Genomic DNA, 13929 nt, shown 5'->3' on the forward strand with positions numbered 1-13929 from the left:
ATTAATTAATCATCCAGAAAGTTACTTAAATATGCCGAAAAATTAATTAAACATACTGAGAATAACATTAAGGCGCAGTATTTTACTGTTGATATGCTGAAAACATGCTAAAAATGTCTAAAATTTAGTATTTTAACATGCTATAAATGTAGGGAACTAGCATTTTAAATATGCTGGAATTTAGTCTAAGCACTGAAATTAACTTGTCTAATTAACATGCTAAATGTATAGTCATGGTAATCTGTAGAAATATTTTAAGTATGCCAAAAATAACACATTAATATGTAAAATTTGTATTTAAACGCTGAATACATGGAAAAAATTATTTCTTAAGAAGTCATAGCAAAGTATAGAATCGTATAATTGCTAAAGGAACATGGATCCTTTTAAAGTTAATATGTCGGAAATTACTTTGCCATGCTCAAATTATGTTAACAGTGACACGTTAATATTATTTTAGCCTAATACTCAATATGAAAATGGAATCAAATTAATTAATAGATAAATTAAATATCGCATAATCCTAAATTTGTGAGCCTAGGTGACCCATGTAGCATGTAATGCATGTAAAACCTAAGTTGTACCTATCTACGCTATTCATAGAGCACGTAAATCCCCGCCTCCCAAGCAGTTCCCAAACTTATATTATTACAATAATAAGAATAATGTTTTACAATAATGTTACAGACCAAAGAAAAATAAAGGAAAAACACCTAGTTTAATATTCCGGCGACTCTTCGATGTTTGAAACCTGTTAAACACAATGAGACAGCATGGCAAGCACAAAGAGGCAAACGACAATATGCGAATATGTCTCAGATAGTTGCACAAAAGAAGCCAGATCATAGCAAACAAGCACAACATTATTATTCCGCATTAGTCCCTATAGACATGTTTTCTATGTATGTAAGTACATAGACACGAAACTTACCAGCAAATAGCAGTAAAAGAGATGATGAAATAAAAAGCAAGCCAAGCACAGCGAAATATGCAAAAATGTTTCTGTAAGCTTCGAAGAAAAAATCCAAGAATTCTTCAAAGTATATAATTGCTTTGTATTGAATAATACTTTGTTCTAAGAGAGGAATAGTAGTAATTGTGAAATTAAGAGGTTGAGAAGTGTGAACTTGTGTACGTGACCAGTGTGAGAAGGAAAAGAGGGCTTATATAGTGTCAAAGAAATAAGCCAGCCAAAATCAAATAGGAAAAGAAATATTCCTCCTTAGATTACTGAAGATCTTCCCATTAATACTTGTGGGAAATCAATTAAAGTGAAAGAATATATCAATCATACACAAATTTTCTTTTCAGATTATATGCTAATTAAAGGAAATATAAAATCACACAAAATTCAGTCAAATCCAATAAAGGAAAGATCGGTTAAGCAAATCAGTCCTACAAATTATTTATTTACCAAAGAAAAGAAGAACTACCATATAGTGATCACATAATCAAGGCAAACGATAAGTGATAGTACTTAATTTTTAGAAAAAAATTGACACAAGACTCAATCAAAAGTAATTACTTACCATAAATCACTGTTAAAGTAATCAGCCACGTCTCTCAATTAAAGATAGTATATAAATCAATCAACTGTAAATTCTCAATTAGGCATAGTCAAAAATTTTAAAACCCGTCATAAAGAAAAATAATCATTCGTTTAACACGATAGTAGTACCACAATTACAATAAGGCGATTACAAAATCATAAAACATGCCAAAAAAATAGTCAATATTAGCAAGCAACAATCTACAGTGATTAGTAATGAATATTTTGTCAGAAAGTTAAAACCAAGTCACGAAAGAAGTTGAGATTTTCTTACTCATATTGACTAAGAAGCATAAAAAATGTGAAGTTGCAAGAAGTTAGGCGTGTTTGCACATACCAGAGAGGGATGAACAAATTGACTCACCATTCAAATTAAGTGTCATGAAATTTCAATCAAGCAGGACATGCAAATAGGGTAGAATAAAAATCACAGACTTAAAATCAACACATTTATTCAGCAAAATTCATACGTGGCCACACTCAATTCGAAGAATCTTTCTATGAGAGACAGAGATGAAGAAATAGTACTGAAGTTCACACACATATTTCGAACATAGGATCAAACCTGAAGACGGATTCTCTCAGAATCTGTCATTTTCGATGAGGAAGGGTTGCATGGTTGGAACGCCGAAGGGGTTTGCCTGAGGTATCGCTGTGGGGAGAGGATTTGAGGCTGTGTCGCGGCTGTTGGACTTTTGTCGAAGAGGAAAAAGAAGGCGACTGGAGGACGGAGGTTAGAGCGGCGGCGTTGAGGCTTAGCTGGTCGTCTCCGTCGATGGCGGCGTCACTGGTGGCGCTGTTCACCGGTGGAGGACAAGAAGGGAAGGGGCTGGCCATCGGAGCAGCGGCTGGTCTCGCCTGGGGTAGGCGCTGGCGGAGCATATGGAGGAGAAGGAAGAGGCGAAGGCTGTTCGCCGAAAATGGCGGCCTGGCGACGAGGACTTAGAGTGACGGAGGGTGGTTTTGGTGGTCGATTGGCGATGAAAATATCGGAGGAGAGGGGGAAGATCGAGATTTAGAGGTGTTTGTAGAGAGAGAGAAGAGAGAGGTGGAGAGATAGAGGCGGAAAGTTGGGGGAAAAAATTAGGGTTAGGGTTTGTAGGTTTTAAATATAGAAAGAGAGATCTTTTGATCTCAATCGTTATATTGATTTTTGATCGACGACTGAGATTTAATGTCATGGGGTAATTAAAATGTTGCTAGGATGAAAAATAATGGCTGAAATTGTAAGAAATTGGGTTAAGATTGTAATGGATTGGGTGAAAATAGGCTATAATTGTAAGAAATTAAATAAAATTGGATTAAAAGGTAAATAAAATTAGGCAAGGTAATTTTTATTAGGTTGTTATTTAAATTAAAGTAGGAATAATAATAATAATAATAATAATATATGATAATAGTAATTAAATAATAAATAACAACATTAAATAATAAATAATAAATAATAATAAATAAATAAAAAGATAAATAATAATAATGAAAAAAATGATTAAACAATAAATTATAATAATAAATGATAAATAATAAATAATAGTAATATATATAATAACAATGTCAATAAATAATAATATCAATAAATAGTATTAAATAATGCAAAACTAGATAATGTATTTTGCAAAATTGTGAGTGTGCATAATTACGTGAAAATAATGTAATTAATAAAATTATAAAAATGTCATTTTTAATTTTAAAATATTATAAAAAATGATTCTAAAAGATAATAGATTATTTATGCATTTTCTAAATTATGAATGCGATATGTCGGAAATCTGTTTAATGCAAGAAAATATGCAAAAATACTAATGTTTAAAAATTAATGATTTTGTTAAAATAACAGCCTAAATGTAGTGTTGGGAGGTCAAAATTGGGTGTCAACAGGTGCCCCAAAATGAATTTCACGTTCATTAACCTATTGGCCTTGCCCCAAAATAAATTTCACGTTCATTAACCTATTTATTTCTGTTGAAATTGCATTTCATTAACCTTAAACCTCAGATAATGGTGTTCTTTTTTTAGCCTCTTTCATATCCAAATTATAACCATCAAAGTGTTGGAAGTTACAATTAAAGAGGGGTTTTTTCTGTTCTGAGTACAATTCGATAGGCCGGAGAATAAAATGATTGATGATGGTTAAAAAAAAAAGGAAGGATTGGGTTTGTTAAGTGTTATTTTTGAATGTCAAGTAGAAAATACGTCTTAATTTGATATGTTGACCTTGCCCCAAAATGAATTTCACGTTCATTAACCTATTTATTTCTATTGAATACATTGTATTTCATTGGCCTTTTACCTTAGATAATGGTGTCCTTTTTTTAGCCTCTTTCATCTCCAAATTATAGCCACCAAAGTGCTGAAAGTTAAAATTAAATAGGATTTTTTTTCTATTCTGAGGATATTTCGATAGACCAAAGAATAAAACGATTGATGATGGTAAAAAAAAAAAAAAAGGAAGGATGGCGTTTGTTAAGCGCTATTTTTGTATGTCAAGTAGAAAATACGTCTTAAATTGAAATGTTGGCCTTGCCCCAAAATAAATTTCAAGATCATTAACCTATTTATTTATGTTGAATTCATTGCATTTCATTGGCCTTTAACCTCTGATAATGGTATCCCTTTTTTAGCCTCTTTCATCTCCAAATTATAGCCAACAAAGTACTTGAATTTACAATTAAAGAGGATTTTTTTGGACAATTTGATAGGCCGGAGAGTAAAATGATTGATGATGGTTAAAAAAAAGGAAGGATGGAATTTGTTAAGTGTTATTTTTGAATGTCAAGTAGAAAATACATCTTAAATTGAGATGTTGGTCTTGCCCCAAAATGAAATTCACGTTCATTAACCTATTTATTTTTGTTGAATACATTGCATTTCATTGGCCTTTAACCTCAGATAATGGTGTCCTTTTTTTAGTCTCTTGCATCTTCAAATTATAGACACCAAAGTCCTGGAGGTTACAATTAAAGAGGGTTCTTTTTTGTTCTGAGGACAATTCAATAGGCCGGAGAATAAAATGATTGATGACGGTTAAAAAAAAAGGAAGGATGGTGTTTGTTAAGTGATATTTTTGTATGTCAAGTAGAAAATAAGTCTTAAATTGAGATATTGGTCTTGCCCCAAAATGAATTTCACGTTTATTAACCTATTTATTTCTGTTGAATACATTGCATTTCATTGGCCTTTAACCTCAGATAATGGTGTCTTTTTTTTAGCCTCTTTCATATTGCCACCAAAGTGCTGGAAGCTACAATCAAAGAGAGTTTTTTTTCTGTTCTGAGGACAATTTGATAGGCCGGAGGATAAAATTATTGATGATGGTTAAAAAAAAGGAAGGATGACATTTGTTAAGTTCTATTTTTGTGTGTCAAGTAGAAAATACGTCTTAAATTGAGATGTTGGCCTTGCCCCAAAATGAATTTCACGTTCATTAACCTATTTATTTCTATTGAATAAATTGCATTTCATTGGCTTTTAACCTCAGATAATGGTGTCCTTTTTTTTATCCTATTTCATCTCCAAATTATAGCCACCAAAGTGCTGGAAGTTACAATTAAAGAGGGTTTTTTTCTGTTCTGAGGACAATTCGATAGGCCGGAGAATAAAATGATTGATGATGGTTAAAAAAAAGGAAGGATGACGTTTGTTAAGTGCTATTTTTGAATGTCAAGTAGAAAATACGTTTTAAATTGAGATGTTGGTCTTGCCCCAAAATGAATTTCACGTTCATTAACGTATTTATTTCTGTTGAATACATTGCATTTCATTGACCTTTAACCTCAGATAATGGTATCCTTTTTTTAGCCTCTTTCATCTCCAAATTATAGCCACCAAAGTGCTGGAAGTTAAAATTAAAGAGTGTTTTTTTCTGTTCTAAAGACAATTCCATAGGCCGGAGAATAAAATGATTGATGATGGTTAAAAAAAAAAAAAAGGAAGGATGGTGTTTGTCAAGTGATATTTTTGTATGTCAAGTAGAAAATAGTCTTAAATTGAGATGTTGGCCTGGCCCCAAAATGAATTTCACGTCCATTAACCTATTTATTTCTGTTGAATACATTGCATTTCATTGGCCTTTAACCTCGATGATGGTGTCCCTTTTTTAGCCTCTTTCATCTCCAAATTATAGCCGCCAAGTGCTGGAAGTTACAATTAAAAAGTTTTTTTTTTTGTTTAGAGGACAATTCGATTGACCGTAGAATAAAATGATCGATGACGGTTAAAAAAAAAGGAAGGATGGCGTTTGTTAAGTGCTATTTTGTATGTCAATTAGATAATATGTCTTAAATTGAGATGTTGGCCTTTCCCCAAAATGAATTTCACGTTCATTAACCTATTTATTTCTATTGAATAAATTGCATTTCATTTGTTTTTTACCTTAGATAATGGTGTCCGTTTTTTAGCCTCTTTCATCTCCAAATTATAACCGCCAAAGTGCTGGAAGTTAAAATTAAATAGGGTTCTGTTCTGAGGACAATTCGATAGGCCGGAGAATAAAATATTTGAGATGGTTTTTTAAAAAAAAAAAGGAAGGATGGCGTTTGTTAAGTGCTATTTTTGTATGTCAAGTAGAAAATACGTCTTAAATTGAGATGTTGGCCTGGCCCAAAATGAATTTCACGTCCATTAACCTATTTATTTCTGTTGAATACATTGCATTTCATTGGTCTTTAACCTCAATAATGGTGTCCTTTTTTTATCCTCTTTCATCTTCAAATTATAGCCACCAAAGTGTTGGAAGTTACAATTAAAGAGGGTTTTTTTTCTGTTCTGAGGACAATTCGATAGGCCAGAGAATAAGATGATTGATGATGGTTAAAAAAAAAAAAGGGAAGGATGGCATTTGTTAAGTGCTATTTTTGTATGTCAAGTAGAAAATACGACTTAAGTTGATATGTTGGCCTTGCCCCAAAATGAATTTCACGTTCATTACCCTATTTATTTCTGCTGAATACATTGCATTTCATTGGCCTTTAACTTCAGATAATGGTGTCATTTTTTTAGCCTCTTTCACCTCCAAATTATAGCCACCAAAGTGATGGAAGTTACAATTAAAGAACATTTTTTACTGTTCTGAGAACAATCCGGTAGGCCGGAAAGTAAAATGATTGATGGAAGGATGGGGTTTGTTAATTGCTATTTTTGAATGTCAAGTAGAAAATACGTCTTAAATTGAATAACTACATTCCTACACCACGGAATTTATTATTCTTGCACATATACTCCATCTGCTATAATTAACATGAGAGGTATATATAGGAGATGCAGTTGGTAGGGAATTCAGTTTGCTCTTTCAATCTCCATTCAATTTCCTTCTTCCTTTATTAATTCTTTTTCAGGTTTTAATTCATCCAGTTGTAGCTATATCACTAACAAGACATCACATCAGGGGAATGTGGACATATTCAAATTAAAAGTCGGGGAATTAAAGAACAGAAAATGTCCTTTAAAACATTCCAAAAAGAGTTGGCACGTCGAACGCCATGGTTGGGAAACCCTAATGTGATGTTCAGTCCTAAGTGGTCTCATGGTTGTTTGACAGACTCCCCTTCTTTTTGTTTCCTTTTGAACCTTTTAAACAAACCCAGAATGATCGTCTCTTTAGCATGTTCATAGAGAATGTTCAAGAGATTGATATTTAAAGAGGGGAAGCTGAACAATGATCTATGTTCTTGGTTGCCTATATGTGAAGCTTGAGTACTTAGCCAATATTTTTCAGTCACCGAATCTTTCAATGCTCCAGTATTCCTATGCAGTTTGTAAAAATGATTTTGTTACTATTTTTGTATGTTTAACAGAACATACAGCTTAGATGGAAAATTTGGTCCTTCTCCAAAATGAATTTAATGCTCGTTAACCTGTTTGTTCCTATTGAATGTGTTTCATTTCATTGCTTTTAACCTCAGATAATCGTGGATTCCTTTTCTTAGCCTCTATCATCACCAAAATGTATCCACCATAGTGCTGGAGCAAACAAGAAAAGATGACAGATTCCTAAGAGGCTTTTTTCTAGTCTGAGAACAATTTGTTAGGCTGGCTTGTAAAATGATCGGTGGTAAATAAAGAGAAAGCTGGACTCTGGCCCTCCATTGCTAGTTTTCAAGGCCATATACTGTGTAATGTGTATCTCAAAAAACTTGTCTGGCAAAATGTATTTGTACTAGCAATTCACTAAGGTGACAGTTCTGCAACTAAACATGAATTGACATAAGAAGAATGATTAATAAGTCACATTCCCATTACACTACAGTAAATTAAAAGCTTTTTAAAATCAAGATCAGTGCAAGTCGAAAATACTTCCTTGTCTTTGAAGAAGATCCAATGAATGATTTGCACTTGACTAAGGGGAATACTTCAATGGTTATCCGCGGCACCAAATGCTTTCAGTTCAGCATGATTAATACTAATATCTAGATGTTTTGCATACACTGTATGTTGTGATCCTCTTAAGTATGAATAGGGACACTGGAAAAATTACTTGCATATCCTTCTATGGGCAATTGATCATGCTATTTCCCCCAGATTTCGTATATTCATCGTGCACATTTTTCCTCCGAGTAGCTACATTATTACACCACGGAACTTATTACTCTTGCACATATACTCCATCTATTATAATTAACATGTATATATAGGAGATACAGTTGATAGGGAATATGTTATATATATTGGTTGAATATTCTTGTTTTTGTTGCTGTCTCATTTTGGACAGATTAGTTCAACCTAGATACTAAATCTCAATGCTCAAAGTTGCTGATGGAATTTGATCAACTCTCTAGATTTAATGTAAAACTGATCAAATGACAGAAAAGTAATTCATCATATATAGCACAATTCAAGGCTAAAACAGTAACAAATTATATATATTCTCGTTTCTCAATATAAAAGTACAATTCATTAGACTATTTCCTCAATAGATGCTTGACACAACATGTCAAATCCTCATCAGCAATCAAGCAATTTTGCGACTAAACTTGATTGGATTTTTCAATGAGATGTAAACGATTTCAAGAAAATAAAGAGTTTCTTGAAATCAAGATCAGTGCAAATCGAAAATCATTCCTTGTCTTGGAAGTAAAATCCACTTGCTATTAGACCATTCTTGATGAAATGTTATCTCCAGTTGTAGGGAAGTAGACATAGTACTCTTGTCCAACTTTTCCACTGATAAATCCAAACCACCATCGATCGTTGGCAAACACATCAACCATATCGTACAGACGGAAGTTGATTTCTGACATTATTTCATGTTGATCAGGTGACACAGGGCGGACCTCAGCGCCTATTACAACATCCTCTAGCGCTGCAAATTCATCATCAGGCAAGAGAGTTTTGTACTTGTCTCTATATTGATAATTGCCAACGGAAGAAACAATAGTAACTGTGCAGTAAGAACCTATCAACTTCAACTTCATCTCCCTTTTGGAATTCTTTAGTTATCTGCTTCTTCTTGAATGCTATTGATTTGATAACCTTAATTTGAGATTATCTCCATTCTTGATTGATGGTGTTGCTCTGAATTGTTTTCTATCACTCTGGTTGGGGCCATTGTGATTGATGGTGTTGCTCCGAATTGTTTTCTATCACTCTGATTGGGGCCATTGCAATTCTAACTGGAGATTGATTACAAGGAATGGGCCTGTTTTAGTTTGGTTTCCTTGAATGTTTCATTATTCTGTTTTTTCTTTTTCAGTAGGCTAATTAAAAAAAATAAAAAGCGTTAATTGCCTTGTCTAGAATATCTTGGTTAAATTTGGAAACTTAGGATCATGAACTTTCTCAATTAGTTCATGTGAGATTATTGGATTGTGATTTGGAAAAATTAAGTGGAGTAGAATATATCGATCATAGTTAGGAGGCGTAGCTAATGTTTAAATTTTTTATTATTTGTAGCTAAAGTTTAGACCAAATAACTAAGTATACATATTTTTGTATTTGTATATTTTGAGGCTTATATACCAATTTCTAATGTGAATTGGTATTTGTATATACAATTTCTAATTTACATATTTAACTACAGCTAGTTACATTACGTAATTATGTAAATTTTTGCTATAAGATCGCTTTTATTATCTAAATGTTAACTATTTGTGAAATTTTGCGGTGTGATGTTATAGAAATTATTCAGTTAATTAATAAGCAGTGGAAAAATGTTAGCTTCTACGAAATTGATGATCTTCACCTTACCACAAAGTAGTACTTCCCCACTCATATTACTTGACCTTTGTTGAGTCGACACATTTTTTTAAGAAAATTTTAATTTGAGTCTAGAGATGTATTTTACTAATGATGTTTTAAACTCTAAATTTAACCATTATTATTTTATCCAGTTATAGGGCAAAAAGAGAAAAACCTAATAAAATTATTTTGATTTGGCCAGTCAAGAATTCTCCTGTTCAAAAATTGAATGTGGCGAAAATGTGGATGTTACGTTGGATGTGTGAGCTTACTAGGGGTGATACGGTTAGGAATGAGACTGTCCGTGAGAAGGTTGGAGTGGCTTCGGTGGAGGACAAGATGCGGAAGTTCGACTGAGATGGTTTAGGCATGTGATGAGGAGGGGCACGGATGCCTCAGTTCCTAGGTGTGAAAGGCTAGTTTTGGATGGTTTCAGGCGGGGTAGGGGTTATGATACAAGCACAATGAGTCTCAAGAGCACAAGATATTGTCTAAGGGTCAAGGCTTCGGAATTGGCAAGCAATTAAAGACTTTTTGGAGTATTTTGAAGCCTTGGTCAAGAGAAGGAAGGAGGGGAATTTATACACTCCATAGGCACCTCAAAGGAAGGATAATGAAGACTTTTTACACTCCAAAAGAGCACTCTATAGGCGCCTCCTTTTAAGTCCTCATTAAGGGCATTTTTGTCCTTTGGCATGTAATAGTCTAAATAGACCATTTTACTTCTTTTTTCATTAGACTTTGATGAAATTGGATATTATTCTTAGATTGTAGCGTTAGTCTTGTAGTTTTAGCTCTCAAACCTGAAATTGGTTCCTTGAATACATTTGAAGTTAGGGTTTCACTTGTATTGGGAAATTTAGCAAGAAAGGTGTGCTTGAGGAAGAGTGTTTCCTTTGGGTCACCAAAGAGAGTGGTTTGATCTTACATGGTGATGTGTGTTTGAAGGTTTGATACACCTTCTAGTGCTATTCATTGGTGGAAGTGAAGGTCTCTCTATCTATCTTTAATTTCATGCAATTCTTCTTCTTCATCTTCATTCTAAGTGTTGTTTTCTCTTTGTGAACTTGCTGATATTTGTTCTTTTAGTGTCCATTTCATGTTTGATAGTCCTTTAGGCTATCATTTGGTATCAAAGCCTTGCTTAGGGTTGTTCCCACAACTCTGATCCTTGGTTTTAGTGTTCTTATATAGAAAATCTCATCAAAAAAGAGTAAAAAATCAGAAAATACCAAAAAAAAATTGTGTGTTGTCTTGTGTGTTTGTTGTAGATCCGAATTTTTCAAGTTAGATCTACAAGTTTTTGTTTTTTTTTGAAGGTTTCTAGTGCTAGATCCTTTCTCTCTAGCACATAGAGAGTCTAGATCTACTTTTAGAGTGAAATTTGATTGTTTTTGAGCTAGATCCACCATTGTTGTGGCTTGTTTGAAGATTTTGGAGAGGGTGACGTTTTTTGGCTTGTGTTGGTGACTTGATTTGTGGCTGATTTTTAGTTGGTTGAGGTTGTTTTGGTATAAGGAACCTAGATCTTTAAAACAAATCAGATTTGGTGTTCATTTGCTAGGTGGTCAAACTTTGGTCAACTCTTAATTATTCATCTTGTTCTTCCATGTTCATCAAGTTTTGCTAAGGAAGAATATTCAAAGAGTGTGTTTGATCCAAAAAAAGGAGGAGAAAGAGAGTATTTGGTGTTTGTGAAGGAATATTCCTTGGTATATTCATAGTCAGCCAAAAGAAAGAAAAGACAAATGGAATAATCAAGTACAATTGAAAGTACAAGGGGGGGACCAATCCATTTTGAATTCATTTGAAGCTCCAAAAGGGCTCTAAACCTTCAATTTTTCCATAACGAAGATCTATTCCGATTCAAAGCTTCTCACCTCTCAAGTAACTTGTCAAGTATTGCCGGTTCTCCAACACTTGTGAAGCCAAGTGTGAGGTGAGGTTGAGTGTGAGTAAAGTGAGGCTTTTGAACTAACTCGTTTGCTCGTTTTGTAGGCTATTTTGCTTGCTGTTTTTTGCACTTTGTAGGTACATTTTTCATGGAAACCGAAGGTACTACTTCCCAACCTTTGGGAAATGATGTTATGGGAGCTTTGATGGCCCAAATGGAGGCCTTGAGTCGAGAAATAAAGACCAAAAATGATGTTATAAGGAGTGATATGGATTCAATGAGGGGTGACATGATTAGAATTAGAGCGAGGGTTGATAGACTATGTCCACCAAAATCTCCACAATCCAAACACCTCAAGTCCAAAGATCCTATACTTCACAAAATCCAATAACTCCACTCCATGAGTTAGAAACAAAAGAGAGTGAGGCCAAGCCTCAAGATGGAGAGAAAATTATTAGTGAGGTACAAGAAGAATGTGAACAAAGAAGGGAAAAGGAAGGGAAAACTATAGGTAGTGAAGTTGGAAGGGAAAAAAAATGCTTGATTGTGGATCTTGTCCACAAAGGACCTTTTTTATTCACTAACCCAAATACTAGCATTTTGCCTAGTATTTTATCTTCTCATGTGCAAGTTCAAGACCCTAGAAGTCCCGAGGAGAAGCCCAAGGAAGTTTTCTTCAAGCCCTTGGCCGAAAGTCCCCAATGTGGGACAAGCGAGGAAGAAGTGAATCCAAAGGGAAACCTTGACATATTCCCTTGTAATGTGGAGCATGAGGGCTTCCATGATGCGAAACAAAGTGAAGAAAACACTTCTCATAATCTACAAGGTAACCAAGCTATTTTCTACACTCCTAAAAACTTGAAGTGTTGTGATGTGGCTCGTAGTAGCCAAAGTGGTGTAGTTTCAGATTGGATTAGTCAAGATATGTACGAATCTCCCTTTTGTGATACTCTTGGTGTTGATAGGTTGTATAAGGACCAAACTTTTGTTGTGAGTACGCAAGCACTAGTTGTTCCTTTAGATGACAAAATCAATTCTTTTTGTAAGAATGATTTGTGTCCATCTACTGCTAGCACTTATAACTTGAATAAGGTTCCATTATCATGTGACAAGAGTATTCACGAACTACATGACCCTATTGTATATGATAGTACCTTGGTTGATGTCTTCACACTTGATTCGTTACTATACTACCTCTTTGCCTATGATGATAACCATGCTAATTTTGAATTGATATTATGTAGAGGTAGTAAGCTTGGTGGTTGTTTTCCTTTCTTGAATGAAGATGATTGTGAGTTTGATTCTCTAGTAAAAGGAATGGTTAACCTCGGCTCAGGTTTTTATCTATTTCATCCATTTGATCCCGGTATACTATTGGGGTGGGGAAAGATGTGTTTAGGATTGCATTCCTTTTTCCTTGATATCTCTCTTAACCATGTCCTTTGTGATGGTTGTAGTAAGTATTTCATGATTGTAACAAATGATAGTTGGGTATATTCCAAAAGTGTACCCCCTTAGCATAATTGTATTGTTGATCTTGATAAAGTATATGGTCCTTTGAACGTGTGTAATGAAAGCCCTTATGTTAATCTTGTTCATAATGACCTTGTGTTTGTCCTAGTGGTGGGTAATGCCTTGAATGATTGTGAACTTGATAACCTAGTGAAAGGAGTGGGCCATCTCGACTTAAACCTTCATCATTTGCTCCCATTTGACCCCGGAATACTCTTGAGATGTGAAGGATATAGTTGCTGGTCGTGCTCACTTATTTTTTATTTTGATGTTATTCATGTCTTTTCTATACTTTATGCTAAGCTTTTTATGTCAAAAACCAAGGATATGTGGATGTATGTCAAGTGTGAGCAACCGTGGGTTGATGATATAAGTGTGGTGCTAATACTAACCCTCTTACCAAGAGGATTTCATGTTTGTTTATGCTCTCTCTTCGGTTTTTGCAAGATCTGAATTTGAGGACAAATTCCTTTAAGATGGAGAGGATGATACAAGCACAATGAGCCTCAAGAGCACAAGATTGTCTAAGGGTCAAGGCTTCGGAATTGGCAAGCAATTAAAGACTTTTTGGAGTATTTTGAAGCCTTGGTCAAGAGAAGGAAGGAGGGGAATTTATACACTCCATAGGCACCTCAAAGAAAGGATAATGAAGACGTTTTACACTCCAAAAGAGCACTCTATAGGCGCCTCCTTTTAAGTCCTCATTAAGGGCATTTTTGTCCTTGGCATGTAATAGTATAAATAGACCATTTTACTTTTCTTTTCATTAGACTTTGATGAAATTGGATATTATTCTTAGATT

This window comes from Capsicum annuum, chromosome 6, assembly GCF_002878395.1.
Source record: "Capsicum annuum cultivar UCD-10X-F1 chromosome 6, UCD10Xv1.1, whole genome shotgun sequence".
NCBI lineage: Eukaryota > Viridiplantae > Streptophyta > Magnoliopsida > Solanales > Solanaceae > Capsicum > Capsicum annuum.